This window comes from Erpetoichthys calabaricus, chromosome 11, assembly GCF_900747795.2.
Source record: "Erpetoichthys calabaricus chromosome 11, fErpCal1.3, whole genome shotgun sequence".
NCBI classification, from domain to species: Eukaryota; Metazoa; Chordata; class Cladistia; order Polypteriformes; family Polypteridae; genus Erpetoichthys; species Erpetoichthys calabaricus.
Window position 1 is genome coordinate 69,414,350 of NC_041404.2, and position 23,405 is coordinate 69,437,754.

The following is a 23,405-nucleotide window of genomic DNA, read 5'->3' on the forward strand; positions in this document are numbered from 1 at the left end:
TGTTTCTTTCCAATGAAGAGGCATATCCATGAGAATTAAAAGATTTGTTGTTTGGTGAAAGTGAAATCCACATATGCTGTCACACTTGGGTCACAGAGTTGCACAGATACACAGGAGATTTTAGAGACAGAAATGTTATTCAGACATTTCAAACAAACATAAGTCTCTTTCAGGAGTGAATCGAGCTCTATGTGTAGTCGGAGGGGACAGTTCCGTCTCTCAATTAAAAGAACAGAAAATCTTCCTCTTCATAGGGGCGTGCCTCAGGAGTGGGACCCCCAACAGGGGCAGAGGATGTCTGGGGGAGAAGAGAAGATAAGGCAGTGAGACAAAAGGACAGGTGCTGTACACGCTTTTAAACGTTCGAAGCGCCGTACGAAATACAGATCACACGGCATGGGAGCAAGCCAGCAGCTGATCGAGCAAAGAGGAGGTTAAAAAAAAAAAACTGTATTTGTTTTTAAATTGTATCAATGGTTAAGAGGGGAAATCAATTATTTTGGAGGAGTGACCGCATCTCCTTGAGGTGCGTTCAGCCCCCCTCTTCACAACGCGAGCTGCAAAGACGCAAAGTGGCTGGCACGTAACGCAGGCCACTGGGGGAGGCCAGGGGGTGTTGGTGGGGTTTATACCATAAACGAAAGAAGAAGATTGAGTATGGTGTCATCTGCTGAGTGTCAAGCACATTACAGACAATGACTAAGTGACAAAGACTGAGAAGAATATACAGACAAGACACACACAAGCAAATAATCCTGAATATAACCTGATATGTTATGGAAATTCAAAATATTTTATGTCATAGTAACCTCATAGCCACTTTACTGGTGGGCAGAAGAGTTTATTGTAAGTGTGTTTATTGATAATCTAATGTGATGAAGAACTCCATGATAGGAAGAAGGAGAAAGAAGACTGGTGACATCTTCTGAGCATCAAGCACATCATTGAAGGGACTTAAGAATGAGTAACTGAGCAGTAGGCAGACACGAAGGCTCATAAACATTCAAGATAAATTCCAGGATACAGAAAGCTAGAAAGAGAACAAGGAAGAAAGGCATACCAACAAACGAGCACCACTTAGGAAAGTTACATCACCAGAGTAATCAGTGCTAAGCTGTATTTTTTCATGGGGAAAACAAAAGAATGTTGGGGTGAAGTAACACAGTCTGTTCCAACTCTGTTTTAAGACAGACAAAGGGTTTTAAGTAATCAACAGAAGCTGAGACACTTGTGCAAATTGTTTGCATCAACTTGCAAGGCTTAATTTACTTTAATTACTGCAGAACATTTGTAGGTTGTAAACTATTAGTTGTTCTCTGAAAAAGGTTGACTTGTAATATTCTGATATTTCATTTTTTCAGTTTTTGCTAACATAAACTTTACATTTAAACATCTGGCAGTTTACTGCTCACTTTTTTACCATTTTAGGTCATTCATTGCATTTCAGCTGATTAAATTTGAAGAAAAACTAGAATTTCTGAGGTGTTCTAAAACTTTTGACCGGTAGTGTACAATGGGGGAAATGTATTTCTGTATGTTTTTATTTCAGCATTCTTCAGCTTGTATTCACTGTCTGTTTAATCAGACTACAGTAGTTCATTTGTCTTATGAGTTAAAACATGAAGGCTTTCTCTCCACTGTCTGCCTGGAATCTGTGAAGGTGTGCCAAGGCTGCCATAACATACACTATATGGGAGGCCGCACTTTGTTCTCCAGACCACAGATGGATGAGACTGCAATTTTGTACATCAACAGAAATTCCAGCAACAGTTGAACTGGGAAAAAAGATGTAGGTGGGCTAGACAAAAGCCAGACTAATGAAGCTCTTAGCCAGGCCCTCTGGTTTATCACACCCATGCTTTAAAAGCAGCATCATGAGACCTGCAAAGACCATCAAAGTGGAAATAAAGAGCAACCATTGTGTCCGTGGCTCTGTGCACACTATTACAATAGTAGACAGTAGCGTACATCATGCGTTGCCTAAATGATTAGAAGTTTAAAAACTAAAGTAAATATACAATCCCCAAGACAGGCCTTCACACTGAAGACGAATCAACCAGATTAAAAGAGTGCTTGTGTCTGCAGAACTTCAGAAGGCTGAACTGCAGACCAGGCATTTCCTCTTATTCTCTGATCTAAATGACAGATTGCACTGCTGGGCTGTAGGAATGGCCAGTATAAGGCAAGCTTTTGTGAATACTCTACAGAAACATTTGACATCTCTGACTCAAACAGCAAAGCCCAGCTTTGCATTGCAAGGCTTGCCAGCAGAATCACCAAGACCACAACTTCCTTCTTCCTGCCCTCCTCCACCTTATTAAACTGGATTTCATGGCTGAGCACACAAATATACAGGCAGGGCTACCCCACACTCTGTCTGCTTTGATCTGTCATCAGATTCGCTCAATGCGATGTTTACACTTCCCAGGGGTGAGTGAGCAACACTCAGAGCTCTCAGTCCTGTTACAAACTCCATGGCTGAAACTGGACTGCAGTTCCTTTTCTGCTGTATGCCCCCCGTCGTTTTGTTGTTATATCATTTCTCCAGGGAGGAGTCAGCTAGTCCTTTTACTTCCAAAACTGCCCGTTCCACCACTACAAATACCAATGCAGAGGGAACATCTCTCTGCCATCTTACCATGGGCCTATCAAGAGCGATGACTTCACTGCACTGGGGATTTAACCTCATCCAACCCAAACCAGCTGGCATACACACTGTCATCTATCCAGACTGGACTAAGACGATTTATCTACATCTCTGTCCTCCACCAGTACCTCCTTCACGTGGCTCTGGTAAGACTTGACTTAGCACAGCTGCCCTAAATCCAATCCAGGATAAAGGTCTCCATATGGCATCAGATGCATTTTTTATGGTTACATTAATATTACATTTGAAAGTGTGCAGCACAGGAAAACAATTACTGTATTTTTTCTGGCTCCAGGTTTTTGTTTTTTCAAGGGAGAGGTGTGGAGGGTATTTTGTAACAAGCAGTGGGAGCTCTGCACTGAGGAAATACCCAAGGATTGGAGTGCATTGTACAATTCTGAACACATTTCCTACAGAGAAACATTTGATCTGCCGTGCAACAATAAGGCAGACAGGCTGACCTTTACTGTGGTAAAAATACTCAAAATGTAATGCCATTTGGAAACGGTTTGAGGGGAATCAACCAAGCCACATGAACGTGCAAAAAAATGAAGGAGAAAAAATGTAAAATAAAGCAGAGAGTAATACACTGGCAACAGGAAAAAGACAAAATTTAGAAAAATACAAGTCTGTCTTCCCAAATTAATTCAGCCATAACAACTTAGAAATCAAAACTGCATGACACTTTTCACCCATCTTTTCCACAATTAGGACACATCAGAGCATATTCAGATGCAAGACAAGATCAATACTACAACTACAGATGCACATTTAGGTGTTTTTAAAAAAGGGCAATGCCTGTACACTAATTTAGCCTTATTAATTACAGCAACGAAGGGGGCAGAGATCCAGGGTCCGGCTCCCTGTCCAGCCATGCAGGGGTGGCCAACTCCGATCCTGGAGAGTCTCAGTGGCTGCAGGTTTTTGCTCCAACCCAGTTGCTTAATTAGAAGCCAGTCCTCTTCAATAACAGATCTTATTTAATGTCATGGCTTTTAGTGTTTTATTCTTAAATCAGAGATACATGTGTCACCCAAGTGATTTGAAGCCTAAAACGGTTGAGTAATTTTCAATTCTTCACTTTCTCCTCAGTTTCCTTCTGAGTACTTAATTAAACCAAAAAGTTAATGGTGAATATAAACAAGTGGAAATAGAGACAAGCTAGATGTAGAACTGCTGGTTCCTTTGTCATTTGCAGCTTATTGCTCATAAGGAGCAGTTAAAATAATAAATACAGCAGTTTAAGACTAAAATAAGCAATTAAAGATTCAAAAATCTTAACAAGCGCGACAACTAAAATGAATCTGAAAAATGTCACTTGAGCCGTAAGTGCTTCATCAGCAATGAACAATTGAACAAAAATCTGAAGCCACTGCAACCCTCCAGGAACAGCGTTGCTCAGCCTTGATTTAAAGGGTCTGATTCTTAAATAGTAAATAAATAAATAAATGAATAGCAAATAAATTCAATGAAGTTAATCACTAGCAAAAACTAGTCACTAATTAAGAAAATGGTCAGAATGAAAACCTGTAGCCACTGCGGCTCTCCAGGATCAGAGTAGGCCACCACGCAGCATATTCTCTCTGAGTCTATTTGACTTTTTCTCCAGGTACTCCAGTTTTATTCCCAGTTAGCTGGCAATGTTATGTGAGCCCTTCATAGGTGCAAGCCTTGTGTGAACTCTGGTCCCATTCAGGCTTGGGTACTGCTAGGGCCCAATGCATTGACCAGGGCCAGTGGCATTACCTAACTGCTGCTATATAATGCAGCATTCTGCATTGATTTCCAGTGCCTCTAAAATACTAGCTGTATACTCTGTGGCATTTAACTAGAGCACACTGATATAGTTTGCCTTTTCTTGCTAAACATTTTCATAAGGGGTTTTCTTTATTTTGCTCACAATACAGGGCACAACTTTAGAAATGTGTATTTGACTTTGCAATTTTGACTTCTTTTTGTGCAGATAAGTGCTACCATTTTTATAACTGCCTTTCACTCCAGATTAATGGGCCATCCTTTGCAATACATCCCTCACTCCATAAACTGCATCCAATAATACAAAGTACTGCAGCATTTACAAGCAGCATAATGACAATATGAAATCCAAACATACTAATCCTCTTCAATGATATTGAAAAATGGCATTGACAAACACATTAACACTTTCTTGCTCACACAGTAAACTTTTTTCAGATATTTTCTATTGCCTTTTTAATGTATTTGATTATATTTCCTTTTTTTTGGTCAGAGAGGAGTGCACGCATAAATGTTTGCAAGACCAAAAAAACAAGAGGACTATCACAGAAAAATATGTTTTCATTAACAATTTTGTTATTCTGTCTTCAAATTCAATGCTGAACTTCTCTGTGTAGGTTACTGTATAGCAAAGTATAGCAAATAGCAATAATGGCCTAACAGGTTTCAGAGTAAACATTTCACTAATAATTAGAGGGTGAGGGAGGACATCTAAAGGAAACACAGCTAATCCAAGCTAGGGACCGCATTGGCACAGCAGCTAAAAACTAAACATTAGTTGGCTGCCCGATCTACATGAGTGAGTGAGTGAATGTAAGTTCCAGTTCTGCTGGACTAATGACCACTCCAGTGCTCACAATTCTACAATATATAAATGATTAAACCACATACTGGATAAAGCAGATTCACATTATTTTAAATAAAAAGTCAAAATGACCTTTGTGCAGGGGCCTATGAAGTACAGTATTCCTATGAAGAAGTCCTATTAAAGATAATACTACGCAATAAGCTATTTGCTCACCATTGTAATTATTTTCATTTTGACTAAAGCCATCTATTCCAGTGCATAGGAGGAAAGATGCTCTCTTAACTCTGCTCAATAAGATTCAATGCAAAAATGTAGAAACACATCAATTATCGTGTAAGACACACTTCATTAATGTTACCTACTGTAAAAAGTTCACTCAGTGCTGCTCACCTGCTGCTGATGTCAAAATGCACAATCTGTAAATCATAATTATGTCAAAGGATGTTACAGAAACACAGAAAAAACTATTAATCAATTCACCCATTCAGTGAACCCACTTAGTCCAGTTACATGGCTGCATGGAGAGACGGTTCATATCCTGGCAGTCCACTGCAGGGCACTCACATACCTACACAAACCCAGTCATACCAGGCCAACCTAAAGTTGCCAGTTAACCAAACACACATCATTGGGGTTTTCACTGCTGTTAACTGTTGTTTTTTTCCTCTGTTGTCAATTGAGCATATCTTAACTGTTTTGTATTGCTATGATTTTCTTATTTTAACTACTGAGATTAATTTTCCCATCTGTTTAAATTAATTTACTTAGGTATGTAAATGTTTCACTATTTAATTCCTTTAGCAATAATTGCAACAATAATATAGTATAGTGCTATGTGCCTGCGCTCATTGAAAAGCCAAACATAAAAATTAATTGAAATTAACTAAATGACATTTAATCAAGCTGAATGGCAATGACCTATAGGCATACCAGGAATAGCCTGCAAGATTCCTGTTATCATTTTTCAGTCTCATGATGTTTAGTACTGCAAAACTAAAGGCTTTCTTCATTTTCATTAAAGCAATAAAAGTAAATTGAAGAGTGGTATTAGCCCAACATTCACAACATTTCTACAATGTGGGCAGCCCATTGTGCAAGACAGCCTCTCAGGTGCTTATCACTTTGCTCACCAACCCCCAGGGCTGGGCGCTGGATGCCTGCTTCTCATGGCTAAGCCACTCAAAGGGAATCAGGGTGCTCCTCCGTTAGTAAAAAATGACTGTATTAAAAGAGATGGTATACAGAAGAGTAAGCACGGGAGGAAGATGGTTCGGTCCTTAGTTATTATAGACTGAAAATCAGTTAGTTGAGTATTTCACTACAACTGTCTATTTTAAATACCAATGAATAATAAACTGTAGTAAAAAGTAAGAGTAGAAGTAAAAAAGTAAAATGTAATAAAACATAAAAATAAATAAAAAATAAATTGCATTAACACCTCGTCAAAAACAATATTATGATTTACATTATCCTCTAACTTATATTCTAGAAACATTGCTTTTCTGTTTGTATATTGTTCAGGATATTTTTTTCGTTTCTTGGAAGATTCTCTTTTTTCTTGATCGTTCATTATCAGCTCTTGATGCTCTTTTTCTATTGCAATCTAAAATTCGATGTTCTTCAATAGATAATTTGCTTTTCTGCCTTGCCATTATAACCAGCTGTGTTGAAGGGCAAGTTAGCACTGAAATTGTCAGGGGTGGTACAGAGAGAGGATGTACAGAGTAGTAGTAATGATTGAGTAAGCAGTGTAGAGGGGTATGGTCAAGGCTGAATAACGCAGACACAACGGAAAACTTTTTTAATATAATAGAGATTATATATATATATATATATATATATATATATATATACTGTATATATCTATCTCCATAGGTCTGAATCACAATATGATTATTTGGGTGGTCACCTACCAGGTAACGCTTGTGGTTGGTCAGCCAGTTGGCAAACATCCGCCATGCTCTCTCTTGTGTTTTGTACTCTTTGTATTATTTGACAGGTACTCAATAACATGCTTATGATCTGCTTTTCACAACTGAGAGGGTGTGGCAGATCTGAATAATCAGATTGTGATTCAGTTCTATGGATATAACACTCTGATCTACACCCTGTCAAGTAGCCGCTGTTGAGCAATGTCAGAGGCATCGCATCGGGCTTTGACATCCGAGGTTCGATCCCTGCAAGTGGAAGCAAAGGTGCGTACACCTTTGAATTATTTGACAGGTACTCTATAACATACATAAATATATGTGCCCCAGAGGATGGATGGTCATCCCACCCAGGATGGATTATGGATCTCTTACCCAGCTGGGATTCCATAATGGAAAGACGGACTAAGGGCGGGCAATACCTGACCAGGACTCCTTATGATTCCCATCCTGAGTTGGATGCCTGAAGGCTACAGGAATCAGTAAGTGAGGACAGCAGGGAGCAATTAATCCCCCACTATAACAGGCAGCCATGTTCCTCATACAGAGTTCCAGTTTAGACACCAGTAGAGCTGCATGGGAATTGGAGTCCAGGGGTGTAACCCTCTAGGGGTCCAACGCAGACGAAGAGGGCACTGCCAGGGGAAGACTTTGCTTACTTTCTTATGATCCAGAAGTAGTTACAAATGGCCATGTCACCAATAGTGCTCCCGGGTCCAGCATAAAAGGAGCCCGGTGCAACACATGGATGAGTCTGGAGGCACTGGGTGACACTCATTGGGGGAGAGAAGGAGAGAAAGAAGAGAAGACAGAACTTATAAGTCTGCATATTGGCTGTAATTGTAACTATACTGAGCTAAGTGAATTAAAAGTCCTTTATTTTAGGATCAGAGTGGTGTTAGGTCTTGTGTGTGCAGTGTTTGGGGACTCGGTGGCAACCTCTACTGTTCACAATGTATATAAAAAATGACAAAAACATCTGACATTCGACATCCATACCCAGGTGCAATGTCATCTGACAGCCACAAGAGGAACAAAATGCCTGATGAACAAAGGCAACAAGAAACACAAAGAAAGAGGGATGTAAGGGCTTCAGTGAACATCCATATTCCCAACTAAAGCAGATCTGAATTTCAGCTAATAGGAATTTACTACAGATATATGTGTGTTAACCAAATCTAATTATAGATACAAATCAAATAATAATTTTTTTTGCTCACTTAACATGGATTATAACAGAAGTAAATTCTTGTATATCACTTGGAAATCATATTAATTATCAGAGCTGTGGCAGGCTAAGAACATTTGAGTAAGCTTCATGTTTTAGTAAAACTAAGTTTGCAGCCAGTCATACTGAAACCTTTTTCCCACATACACTAAAAATTTAGAACACTCTGATGCATGTTCAGTTGCTGCAAATCCAAAAAGCTGATGAGACATAAATAAGGCAATAAGTCCTAATAAAGGATAAAATTCTAAAACAATAAAACCATCAGCCCATGAGATCTCACTGAATCATACCAGAAAATTAGGAACAAATTGGTTCCCTTGGGGCTGACAAACAGTTTCAAAATAAACAAAGCAATATTCTCCAAGTTCTGAACTGAAACAGACTCCAAAAATACAAAAAGACAACTTGTAGGAGATTCTGAACTAGTAAAACATCAGCCTCCAAGGCCTGGATAAGACTGAGATGTAAATTCCTCCAAACATATATTCTGAAAATGTTTTTTGATACCTGCAGAATATGTCTCCCTTCCCTTGACAACGTCTCTTATAATTATAAATTATCTGGATGACAAACCAACAGGTAACCTTTCTCTGTCTACTATGGTGTCACAAACAGTTTAAATAGTCCATTGTTGAGGCTTTTACACAAAAGTGAATGAATGTAAGAACACAATGAAAAGCCCCCTACCGACTCAAACTCCTGTCTTCCCTAAAGGACCCACACAGATACTATTTGATACTAACATTTACACTATAAATTATGACTATGATCAGTCAACAGTAATTGATGTCAGTGTACAGACTCATAACCCAGATTATGCTTTCCTTCTAATGAAGTTACAGAGACCTCCATCAAATTGCTCTCAAGCCTGACCCACAAACTCCTAGATCAAAGCCATAAACAGATTCAGTGTTAAAAATAATAAATACTTAACAGCTCTTACTTGGTGCTCTTTTGTTTGGGCCATTGTGCTTCTCTGAAACAAGATCAAAACTGATCACATTGTGCCACATGATGACCGGTAACTAAAGTATTGGCTGTTTGAGGGTGACACAGTGCAACCGTCTTGATCCTATTTAATTTACCATGGTATCATTTTACCTGGATTCTGCAAATGAATAAACACACATAATACTTGTTGTGGCATTATTTCAGATTCTCCTTCCTGGTTAGTGGACCTTGTAACTAATCTCTTGCTCTGCTTTGCTAGATAGCCAAAAGCTATTTTCTCAAGGTGTCCATGGAGCAGTAAAATAACAAGGTCCCAACAGTTCAATCTGACAGACCTGTTAAATAAGCAAATGCTATGGAAAGCAGAGCATATTCCGTCCGACAGTACTCAAGCACCACATTCTCAGTTCGACTTGTTGCCATCAGGTCACAGGTTCAAGGCTCCAAGGATAAAGAGCCACCAGTTACTCCTTCATCCCAGCTGCTATTAATCTCCTAAATAAGTTCAACTTTAAGAAATATAAACAGGCTTGAATTATGGGATGAACTTTGCATCACAATTAGTCAAGTCTTAATGTTGGTTCAGTTTATATGTGGAATATATATGATCTACCATCCTTATATATAATTTGATAGTATCCGTATGTATGGTGTTCGCGTCAATACCCCATATGTATGGTGTTCGTGTCAATACCTCGATTTGCGTCAATACCCCGTATGTATGGTGTTCGCGTCAATACCTCAACTCAATACAAGTTAGAAGCATGAGTAATGACGGCTGGGTATCAACAACGGTCATTGTTTAAATTTTAGCCGATCTCTGATCTAAAATGAGTGATGATCGCAACGCAGCCACAACAGCAGCGGCCGCGGAAAGGTTGCGTAGGAAACAAAGTCACATGACTGACGAGGAACGTAGACTTGCTAATGTGACCAGACGTACACAACATGCACAACAAACGGATGAGCAGCGTGCGGCTACAAATGCTACTAACGCTGAAAGAAATCGTGCAAATTGGACACAAAGGACAGATGAAGAACGTGTGCTATAGAATGCTACTAATGCTGAAAGAAATCGTGCCAGCCGTGCACAAGTGACTGAAGAAGCTCGAGCAGCCGCAAATGCAGCACGGGTTGAAAGACATCGAGCAGCCCCTGCCTTGTGGTGTGAAAATGCTCAGCGGCACGGCATTGCCATATGCAATCACACAGATATTATTGAGGACGAAGTTCCGGAGCACCACTCTGGTGCATTTGACAACCTGTGCAAACATTGCAACTCATTCAACTTCACCTGTGAGAACAAGCAAGGTGGAGAATACAATTGCTGCCATAAAGGTTGAGTTCGAATTAACCCTTACAGATACTCTGACAGGTTTAAGAACCTGTTGACATATTTAGACCCAAACACCAAGCACTTCTTGGAAAATATCAGAAAGTACAGCAGTGCATTAGCCTGTGCATCCATGGGCACACAAATATCCCTGCCTCCAGGCCATGGTCCATATTGTTACAGAATACATGGGCAAATATACCATCAATCTGGACCCTTGCACCCCGGGTAGAATTTGTAGCCCGATTCAATCGGGCTCCCAGTCGCTAGTAACTATTATGTTCACTGCTATATTTTGTAATGATGTCCAACACAGCATTACCTTAACGGAGTTCACAGACGCAAGTCTGATCGCCAGTTCTGGTAATTTCTACACAGAGTTTGCATGTTCTCTTATATTCATCTGGGACTCCTCCACAGACTGTGGTTGCCTGTTGCTTTTCCAAAGATCTGCTGATAGTCTGTCTGTCAACTCTAAGTTGACTATGAGTGAGTGAATGTGGGTGTGTGCGTGAGTTAATCCAGTAATGAACTGGTATTCATGGTAGGCTGCTGCCTTGTGCCAGTTGCTACAGAGTAGGCTATCAGTCCTCATCACTAATGAAAAAAACAACTTCAAAAAATGGATGGATGATAAAAGATGATACAAGATAAAGATACATTAAAAATACATGAATATTTCAAGAACTACAGCAATCCAGTCTTGATTAATACTAAAACTGGCAGGCATTGTACACAGACAGTCTAAGTGCTTCTGAATCTTCCTGTCTTCCCACAGATTATCATCTCTTTATTACACTGCAAAAACAATTAATCACCTTATGACTTATCAGCGCAAATGACGCGCTTTAGGTTCTACTAAGCACCAAGCTACCTCACTTCAGACCAGAGTATAGTTTTTATTTATTGAAATTCCTTCTTATAAATGGTCTATTAATAGTATACTATCATAAATAGGTCAAACTTCTTCTAGGCTATAAAGAATTAGCTCCAGATGATTGTCCAACTGAAGCTCAGCACATTCAGGTTCAAGACCTCAATCTTGACCCAGGGCATCTTTTAAAGCCACATGCGTCCAACAGAGGAATGTGCTATCTTGGGGTGGGGGTGGGGGGGTAGTTGGGGGGGTGTCAAAAAAAGCAGAACTTCTCAGATGCCAAGTGTTTTTTTTTTTCTAACTTATCACTTACAACTGCGTTTCAACAATTAATCACTTTGAAGAGAAAAAGACAGAACAATTCTGTCCATATAAGGTATACCACTGCAGATTATTTATCAGAACAGCAGAGCACCTCTTTTGGAATGCCATACATCTGAAACACTGTCCAGTAACCTTGACCAAGAGCTAAAAATGATTTATGTATGTCATGGGCTATTCTGAAGGGCTACAACAACTTACTGTGACAATACTTTAATTAGAATGAATGGACAGACAGAAATCACACATACTGAAAAAATGTAAGGAAACCAATCATAGAAAAGTAACAATGACTGCAATCACGGTCTATTTTAAGTAGAAAATGTATTACACTTTAAGGAAATAATGCTAAATTACTTTAAAATTATTAAAAAATTTCAACAATGAAATTGAATTATGTGAGAAAATATTGTCATCTTATTTCTATGCTAACACAATGTTGTATCTCGCTGCTAAGGTACTGTCACGATGTAAGATGCCTAAAACTTGGTTCAAGTATCAGCAGGCCAAGCCAGCTTATGGTTCCTAAATCTGCACCCTTGTTGGAAAGTGGCTTGAGGTCTGTAGTTATCATCATATGTACTATTTATGTACTCCCATCCATTTGCTGACCATACCTAATTCAGTATAGTAAATCAATTGGAAGCAGAAGAATAAAGGCAACAAGAGCAAAACAGGAATCAGCCTTGGATGGTACTCCAGTTTATCATATGCCACACCCATGTGTACTGCCACAACCTATTACACCAGGCCAAAACAGAGTCACCTAACAAACTGACCTTATTCTTGAACTGTCCCCAAAACTTCCATGAAGATGGGAGATCATCGAAACTCCACACAGACAGTACTCGAGCGAAGCGAGCAGGAGGTGAAGCCCCCTAGTATCCTAAAAATAACACTTCCCAAAAAGTAAACTTTTGAAAAAATCTATTAACTGCAATTTGGATTGCATTAGAGTAAAGCCCTTAGACCAAAAAGTCCCAAAGGTTTTATTTCTATTAGAAATACATTTTAATACTAAAATTATAAAACATTAGCGTTTAGCTAACTCAAAAATATTTTTTCCCAGAAAGATCAGCTAATCCAAACCTGACTTTGGCCAGGTGTCATGTGATAGATTGTGATAGATCACTCAGTACCTCGAGACCTACTGGATGTGATTCCACTCTCCTAGCTGTCCCCAGAATGTCATCCAGTGCAGGGTATCTGTGACCTCTTTTACTATACTGTACTCCTCTATAAATGTCTGTGTTGAACTTCCCAGTAACTTAGTGAGATTGATTTCTAAGCAACCTGGCAATTTCCTGGCTTGGTAGTGTTCAAATAATAGTTTTATCAGAGGTATTGGGTAAGATTCTTTCTGTCCAAAATAAGATATGTTAGTGTGCACAAATGATTGAATGGTATGTTCAATCATTTAATTATTCAATAATTATTTTTAAATATTTTGTACAATTGTATTTGAACCATAGAAATGCCTTCTATATGTAAAGAATATTTTGGGTGATAAAATAAAAAACAATGGAACCAAACAAAAAGCATCAAGGACCAGAAGATGCATGCTGGTCTCAACAGCTGCACAAGGTATAGTTTAGGGATGGCCAGTAGGCCAAAAATGTTATCACAGAATTTTTTAAACAACATTCGATATTTAAAAATATCATATTGATTTCCTGATGTTCATTTTTTATTTTTATTTTGAACCCAGGAAAAAACAAAAGGCTTATTAATATGGTGTAACCTAAAGCACAAAGTAATTATCAGAATTCAACATTAGTGAGTATAAAACTAAACATGAAATAATTAAAAATAAATAAAAATCTAGACTTTGAAGACCTTTTTGCAATTACTGTAAAAAAACAGTTGCCTGAATGTAAACAAGTAACAAGACATTCACAGCAACACCTTTAATGCTGTCTGATCAGTCAACTAAAACTGGAATTAAAGAGAATAAATGAAATTGATTGTAAACAATAAATGAGTTCCAGCATATTACCCTCAAATAGCAAACAACAAGGTTATTTTTATTGACATGCTAGCTATATTAGCCTGACTGCTGTCTCTGGCTTTAGGATGTTCTGTGGCAGGATACAGCATTTCCAAATGTGCTGAAAACACGCTCTGTTGGAGAGCTGGTGGCAGGAATGCACAGACATCATCTGGCCATGGAAGTCGCTCTGGTAAAGGATGATTTGTGGAGCTTCCATTGGCAAGGACACAATACAGACAAAAATACTTGACATAAAAAACATATTTTGGATAATTATTGCAATATTGAAATATACAGTAAATATTGTACAGTATACTGCTGTATGTATGCTACAATGGAAAGATGACTTTCAATCCAAGTACAATCCAAGAAAACAGCATCTGCAGGTAAACAGCGCATGGCTGGGTTTGATGGTAACCAGTCTCTATAATTTGCCCCTTGACTTAGATGAAGTGTAGATGTCATACAGCAGAACCTATCCCACTTCCTAACACTTTTTCAAATTCCTACCTTTAACAAACAAATACACTTCCACTGCACTTTACTTTCAATTGTCAGCCAAAGTCCAAGCTAGCCACTTCTGACTGGTCCATGTGCAAGAATGCCAACATACCATATGTGTAGATGTCATGGGGTTTTACATGCTTTAACCAGCTATTTTCCACCAGTGTCCATACATAATGCCAGACTACTGAGATTATACTAAGTCCTGATCTGGAAACCACTTTGTTGGCTTCACTGGGTTCTTAACTCAACTGTATTCACACATTCACTCCACTGGTAAGTTACCAGTGAACTCCTTGGGTAATCTGCATGTGTAAAAGGCCTGTGTGTATTACCATCCTGATTTTGCCTTCAGTCCATACACGGTTGAGTCAAACTCTTTGAGTCAGGTAGAACAAGCTCAATGTTTTGTGAGCAATTCACTGCAACAATACACACTTATGTTATATAAAAATATATTTATCATAAAAGAACAGAAACCCATATATGTAAACACACGAAATATGTTGATGAACTAATATCTTATTATAGACCTACAAATGAACATAGAAAACATGCTAAATGAAATTTGACTAAAACCCTAGCTCCACCAGATGTAGGTTTCCACATCGTTCATCTCACTTGCAGTCCCACCACAGTAAACAGCAGCAGGGGAATGCTGGGTCCAGAATTCTGCCTCTCGCTTTCTGGTTGGGGCAAGAAAGTTTGATTCTGTTTCCCCAACATTAGCTTCTTTACACTCGCTGCCTGTCAGTTTTCGAATTGATTTTAAAATCTTGTTGCTAGTTTTTAAATCTTTACTTGGGCTTGTTCCTGCCTATTTATCTGAATTGTGTGCTTTACACCAGCCATCTAGAGTGCAGCTTAGATCTTCTGGTCAGTTGTCTCTTGTTGTCCCGCGTACCAAGTGTAAAACTAAGGGGGACAGGGCTTTTGCAGCTGCTGCTCCTCACCTGTGGAACTCTTTACCTCATTGCATAAAGGAGTCGTCTACAACTGAACTGTTCAAAACAAGATTAAAGACTCATGTCTATTCACTTGCTTCCCGTAACCTTCAGTAATACTGATGGTTTCCTCATTGTGATTATGTAATCTTACTTCTATTTATTAATTTTATTTATGTTCATTTATTTTATTTCTATTTATGTTATTTATACTAATTGCATGCTTTTTCTTCTTTTATTGTAAAGTACTTTGGTCACAGCATTCCTATGTTGTTTTAAATGTGTTATATAAATAAATTGACATTGACATTATTTTGCAAATATGGACAGGGTTTCTTTACTATGAAGTGAATGTAAATTAATATGACACCTCCAAAGACCTGCCAATGCAAAATGTCATATCCAGTTGAATTAGCCAGTCGTGTAAGAAGCCTGAACACTGTCTGATTCCGATCAGCCCTTTTCACAAAATTCAGAAGTGACGTATCAGCGAGTAAATCTACTTCCTGTTAGTTTGCCAGCAATGGATGCCGTGGATTCTGCTTCTCTACTACCACGTCTACTGATAGATTTTTGCAATGTAAAAAGTATTGTTGAAAAGCACTATATAAAAAAAGCATCAAGACTTGATAAAGACAATACAATTCCAGTGGTGGAGTTGATCTATGCTTACTAAGGTACATTTGTCAACTTTCTTATGTCAGTCTGATAACAGTTTTCAAGGTAGCTTAGTTGTAATCTAATAAAATAACAATATTTATCTATGTTTGCCAAGCAACCATTTATCATTGCACTGTTTTCAAATGGTTTTTCATGTTTGCTGTATGTAAATTATTAAAGTGCCTGACATGAAACATGCAGGCATACAGTTCCTATTGTTTGTCAGAAAAAAAATGTTTAATAACATTGCAGTTACGTTAAGGTGTATATACTGACTAGGAGCAGATACCCTTGGATAGTCGTGTTCCACTTAGAAGGCAATATGGTGATAGAGCTACTGGGACAAGTCCTGCCCTGTTGATACTGGGAAGGAAAATATGGACAAGGGTTCCAGTTATAGACAAAAAACTGCAACCACACACCTTTTCTTTTAAAAAGATAGCTGAGATGGGCAGTAAGACAAAAGCAGCCTATATGTTTTTTGTTTTTATACAAGACATTCTGCATGCACAATCCCAGTGTTGCTACTATGAGGAAACACATTTCTTAAATTGTGTGGAGAAAAGGGCTGGCAAACACTGGTTACTGTCATAAGCCCAACCGATGAGCCACGTTCAAATTTGGTACAAACAGCAAATGGCTCGGTACTCCATTGTGACCGACATCACCTTCAATCAGTACCAGTGATGGCAACAAACGGCAGACCAGATGATGGTAGCCTATCTCAACCACAAGAGGATCTTGGCTCACCTGCTACATCAACTTCATCAGTAAGCTCTTTGCCTACCCTGAATGTTGGGAAATCTCTACAGGGATCTTTGAAAGAGTTTGAAAGAAGATCACTTCCAGGAGTAGGGTAATCAAACCTCCTACACGATATTGTGAACAGTTGTGTTGTGCTACATGTCTATGACTCCACAAAGGAAAGGACACCTTGTTATGTCCTAAACTTTTAGAAATTACTTCTAAGTATCTTATGTTTTAAGGGTATTTCTAAAAAAGGGAGGAGATGTGATGAGATGTGATATGTATATGTGTGGATCAACCAAGCAAAACCCAGGAGGCGTAATAGGCACCTACTACTGTGCTCTTTTCTGTGAGCACAGGAATTCACATGTTCACTCCAAGACAAGCATTTCCCCATTCAAAAGCTGATTCCTGTGTCAGTACAACACCAAAGTTGTTCCAGGTAGCAAGATACAGCATCAGTCTTAAGAAAGTGTGTAAACTTTATGTACTACTAGTCACTTAGCCCATTACAATAATGGGCGCTAGAACAGTAGTGCATAAACATTAGTAGGAACAGTCTATATTTAATGGCAAGGGACTTTGAACTCATTCTTTTTGTTGGTCGTATTTTTCTTTCTTTCAGCCTTTCTTTTGTTGATGTATACTTGCTGAGCTGACCGTTCTTTGTGGGCTGCCGCCGTGTATTGTGTGTCTTTAATTTCTGTGACAGTAATACTGTCTTGTACGTCCGCTGGCTTGTACGTCCATAATATACCTTTAATTTTCTCTGGCGGTAATACAGGCGTGCGCGTCGGTAATATGCCTGTAATCTCCTCTGACAGTAATACTGGCTTGTATGGAGAGGACACACGCTTACCAGGTCCTCCCTGCGTGGAGTCTGCATGTTCTTCCCCGCTTCTGTGTGGGTTTCCTCCGGGTGCTCCAGTTTCCTCCCACAGTCCAAAGACATGCAGGTTAGGTGCGTTGGCAATTCTAAATTGTCCATGGTGTGTGCGTACCCTGTGGTGGGCTGGCGCCCTTCCCGAGGTTTGTTTCCTGCCTTGCGCGCTGGGATTGGCTCCAGCAGACCCCTGTGACCCTGTAGTTAGGATATAGCGGGTTGGACAATGGATGGATGGATGTTTTAATGCAAAATGTGAGTTGTGGACACCAACATTTTGTAAATGTTCAGGCAAAACAAGCTTATTCAGTGTGTTTGGGTTGAAATAAGCTATGAGAATAAACATTAGAAAACATGAGTAGTTCTCGGCAATTTTCATTTTGTCAAAGTAGCTGTCAGGGGAAAAAAGGTTGGAGATCCCTGGGTTAGAATATAAAATGTGTCCTCTCCAGAGTTTGAGACCCTAATGTGACCAAATCCTAGCCTGACGTTTGACATTTTTCATAATCAAATTTTGCATTTTTTAACTGAAACATTTAAAAGTGAAAAAAAAATGTTTAAATGTGATGAAATTGTATTAATCACAGAAAATCGTGCAGATAAACATTTGACAGTATGTATTCCTTTTAAATGACAGGACTAATGATATGTATATTCTACATTTACAATGGAGTCTAAAAGTCTCCAGACCCCTTCACTTTTTTCTATGTTGATGTCTTGGGCTAAAATCATTAAAATGCATTTTTCCCCACATCAAGCAACACTCAATACTGCAGAATGGCAAAACAAAAACAGGATTCTGTTTGAAAATATATTAAAAATAAAAAGCTGAAATATCATTTTGACAATGAATATTCCGACTCTTTTCTATGAGACTACAAATTTGGCTCTGGTGTATCCAGTTTTATTGATCACCATTGAGATTATTCTACCGTACACCTTGTCTGGAATCCACCTGTGGTCAATTCAATTGATTAGATATGATTAGTAAAGGCACACACCTGTCTAAAGAAGGTCCCAAAGCTCACAATGTGTATCAGAGTAAAAACAGAGCCATGGGGTCAAACGTGTTGCTTATAGGGCTTAGAGATGGGACTGTTTCAAGGCACAGATCTGAGGAAGGCTACAAAAAATCCCTGCAGGTCAGAAGGTTCCTAAGAACACAGTTGTCTTCATAACTCTTACTTAGAAGATGTTTCGACAACCACAACTCTTCCTAGAGCTGGCCACCCAGTCAAACTGAGTAATCATGGGAAAAGGGCCATGGTAAGAGACATGACCAAGAAGCCAATGGTTGCTCTAGCTGAGCTCCAAAGGACCTGTGTGGAGCTGGGAGGAACCACCAGAAGGATAACCATCACTGCCACATTTCACTGATCGGGGCTTAATGGCAAAGTGATCAGACAGAAACCTCTTCTCTATACAAGAAACATGAATGGCTCCTTGGAGTTTGCAAGGCACCTAAAGGACTCTCAGACTTTGAGAAACAAGATTCTCTGGTCTAAGAAAACCAAGATTAGTGTCATGTCTGGAGGAAAAAGGCACCACTCATCACCTTTGCAATGCCATTCCAATGGTGAACCATGCTGGTGGCAGCCTAATGCTCCAGGTTTGTTTTTCAGTGGCAGAGAATGGGTGACTAGACAGGGTTGAGAGGAAGCTGAACAGAGCAAATTACAGAGCTACCCTGAATTAAAATATGCTCCACACTGCTCTGGGCCTCTGGTTCACCTTCCAATAGGACAATGACCCTAAGCACAAAGAAAAGACGACACAGGAGTGAGTGGCTTAGGGACAACTCTGAAAAATGTCTTTGAATAATTCAACCACAGTCCAGATTTGAACCAAATCAAAAATTTCTAGAGAGACCTGAAAATAGCTGCCCACGGAAACTCACAGGACTTAAGAGGATCTGCAGAGAAGACTGGCAGAAAATCCCCAAATCCACGTGTGTGAATCTTGTTGCATCAGACCCAAGAAGACACCGGGCCATAATCCCTGCCAAATGTGCTTCAACTAACTACTGAGTTTTTTGGGGTTTTGTATTTTTTTGTGAGGCCTACAGTCATGATCACTCTTTTATGAATCTTGCAATGAGTCTGTCTTTCCTTATATTCTGCTGGCCTGGTTTGGAAATCTTAATGTTGGCAACAAAATCAAAATAAATCAAATTGTAAAATGGAGCAAAAAAATAACAAGGTGTCAACAGCCTAATCTGACAGGCCTATTTAATAAGCAAATATTATGGAAAGCAGGGCATATTCAGTCAGATAGGACTCAAGCACCACAATCTCAATTCCAGTTGTTGCTGTCAGGTCACAGGTTCAAGGCTCCAAGGATTAAAAGTAACCGGTTCAAATACTCTTTCAGCCCAATTGCTATTAATCTTCTAAACAAGTTCAACTTTAATAAACATTCACAATCTTAAATCATGTGATAAACAGGTATTGTTTGCAACAATCGTTAGGAAAGCCTAAATGTTTAATTTATATTTGAAGTATGTTTGATCTAATGTCTCAGCATAAGTGATCACTGCTAAATTTTGTTTATTTTTACTAAGGTCATGTTTGTTGTCTACTGTCATGGACAGCCAGGTGCCATGCCCAGCCTGGACACCAGCTGGATGGAAGAACTGGGGGAGAGAGCATGTTCAGGGCATTATCTTCCCCGGAATGCTAGAGGGTAGCCCCCCTGGGTTGTTGTGGCACCATGGATCCCGCTGGGCATGCTGGTATTTGGAGTTCGCTGCAACTCTGTTGGGTTCCATGGGTGCTGCCAGGGGGAGCTGCAGAGCCAAGCTATGTCGGGCTTCCGCCACACCTGGGAGTAATTCTGGAACATGCTACTACTCCAAGAGCCACAGTCGGAACAGGAGTGGAGACAAACAAGAGAAAGAAGAAGAAAGGAAAAAGAAAGTAACGAAAGGGAAGCGTTTCCCCACTGAAATAAACGTGTGATGTGATTGGTACTTGTGCCTGGAGTCTGTCTATGTCGGGTTTGGAGGCCACATTATGTTCTTTGTGATGTGTTTTCATGTTACATTGTGGCCTCTCTGTAAAACCTGCTGACTAACCAAATTTCCTTCTTGAGACAATAAAATTGAATTGATTTGAAATTAACTGAATTAAGGAAAGGGCCTGAATACTTGGGTCAATATGGTATTGTGGCCACAAGAATTACTTATGAATGCTTTGAAATCACAGTTCTTTTTGTCAGGTGTCATCGGTGACCGGTATGAGTAACCCCCACACATGATATACCATTTGATGAATCTTAATATCTAGTTTTTTGTTTTTTTTTTGCATTTTATTGATTTTATTAAAACATAACATTCCATACAAGCAAGTCAAGTTTAACAAAACTAGGTTCAGTACACATTAACCCCCACCCATAAGAAAGAGACCTAGGCCAGCAGAGTAAAACTAAACTAGTTGTGCAAGTTTTTTGGGGGTCTGTCACTATTTTTGGTCCTTGGACAATTTTTCTATGGGAAATTGCACCTTTATGATTAAGAGTAACCCAATACATGTCTTCATCAAAAACGATCAGAAAGTATTTGTGCATCAGCTGACTCCAGGGGTTCATCCCCTAATAAGATAAGAGGGGTCAAAGTTACTCTTTTGCACAAATCTTGAAAAAATATGGGGATTGGTAATATAGATATGTGGAGGGTCATTTTATGCTATTTTGAGGTTGCTTATCATGAATATAATATGTTTGATATTTGATTCTTTACTGGTGGTCCGAGACCTCTTAGAGACTCTTCCAGAATGGTAAAAATGACAATTTTCAAACATAACCATGTGGGGTATCATTTTAGATTATTTCAAGGTCAGTGATTATGAATATCTTGTTTGCTTCTTTACTAGGGATTGAGTCCAATATGGAACTCTATCATTGGGTGAAAAATCACAAATATTTGTTACAATCAAGAATATTTAGACTTTAAACATTTATATTGAAGCACACATTTTAATATTTCAAATATCTGTCACAACTATTCTTGTTTATTATGTACTTCTACCTCATATGGTAAACCATCACATTACTTACAAGCATCCTACATTAGGGCAGCATACGCTAATTCAGGCTTTTTCAGTTTGTTATTTTTAATAAATTTGCAAAAAATTCTAAATTCCTGTGTTTGCTTTGCTGAATGTTGCACGATTGGGGAAAAATAATTAATAAGATTTTTGCACAGCGCAAAAATAATTTAAATTATTTTTTACATTAATTTAATTAATTAGTGGTAGCCTTACAGTAAGAAGACCAGGGTTCATGTCCCAGGTCCTCCCTACATGGAGTGTGCATGTTGTCCCTGTGTCTGTGTGCTCTGGTGTCCTCCCACAGTCCAAGGACATGCAGTTTGGTGAACTGGTGAAACTACATTGGCCTGGGTGTGTGTATGATAGTGCGCTCTGTCCAGGGTTTGTTCCTGCTTTGTGCCCTATGCTAGTTGGGACAGACTCCAACAAAGCCCCAAATGAACATGATTTTAACACAAGGCTGCAACTGAGCAAAATGTATAAATAGTACAGGGGTCCGAAAACTTTCTACAAGTAGACCCACTGTGCATAAAAATGCACAAACATATGCATAACCATACATGCATACAGTATATAAATTAAGTATATATAATTATACATATATACTTCAGTTCTGCAAAAGCCAGTGGTAGAAGACGCTGGCACCAGTTTCAGTCCAGCACAGTACAGAATGTCACTCCATCCCGTCATGATGTACAGGACACACTAGGCTCATTTTCACTGTCAGTTTAACCTTACCTGTGTAACTTTTGAAACATGGTTAAGGTGAACTAACTTGGAGCAAACTCTACACGTACTGTGACGTGGCTGCACTTCCCGTTGAGCTAACAGCTGCGCCACACATATACATACTCTGCATTAAACATGTATCATCAACACATACCCAAGTGCTTGGCACGTACATGAAAACCCTCCAAACCGCCTCAGAGGCTTCCAGGTAAACAGTGAACTGTCAGAGCGTGTAGGTGCCCGCAGCACGTGGCTCGTACAGTGGGCAGCCTCTCTGGGACGTCGAGGCGCCGCGCACCTCAGTACAGCCTGGCGCACAATGAGAGCAGCACGGAGGCACGTGCGTCGCACTCGCCCGGGAGCGTAAAGTTTGCGCAACGTTTCTGCGGTGGCTTCTGTCCGCCGGCTTTTGTTATGCAGAGTCTGACACGCGCGTTGATGCGTTTCTGAAACACGGCAGGGGGCGCAGCGTTGTGCCCCGGAGGGAGGGCGCAGCAGAAAGGTGTGCTCGAGTGGTGAAGGCAAAACAAAAGAAAATAAGCAAGCAAACAAGGTAGCGTAGAAACAGGAATAGCGGCGTCCGCAAGAAATACAAGCGAAGCTTTAGTTTGAAACTGTGCGCTAGTAACGAAAAATGCTTCTGGGGATTAATCTTGAAACCAAGTCTGCAGCAGTCGGTGTTGGCAACAAACAGAATTGCTGCATGGAACAACTACAAAACGCCACTTTGGTGTTTCTTGGATTAACGTGGCACAGTTAGTCCTGCAAAATGAAGAGCTCAAAGTAAAGGCTTGAAACAGTACTGGTAGTAACTGATCCAATCATTTGAAGGGTAACCAACTTTGAGACGTGATCGCTTTATTAGTTTTAGGCATTAGTGTCAAATACCCCTGACCGTAATTTACGCTTTCTGCGAGAATGCCCACGTTGCTACTGCAAGAGCATCTTGGCGGCGTGGCATTCGTCCCGGAGTGAACCTACCGAAGTGCCCGCTTCCCACGTTTGAAACATTCAAACCCCGAGCGCCCAGCCGTTGGCGGAGTGTCCGAGG

General features: G+C 39.6%; 2 protein-coding genes across 2 annotated transcripts in view; both read right to left on the minus strand.

Moving 5' to 3' along the window:
• si:dkey-13a21.4 (uncharacterized protein LOC494576 homolog) overlaps positions 1-23,405 on the minus strand; it is a 991,873-nt gene that overhangs the window by 190,038 nt on the left and 778,430 nt on the right. The window lies entirely within an intron of this gene.
• Positions 1-23,405, minus strand: part of fgd1 (FYVE, RhoGEF and PH domain containing 1) — a 194,969-nt gene that overhangs the window by 170,262 nt on the left and 1,302 nt on the right. The window lies entirely within an intron of this gene.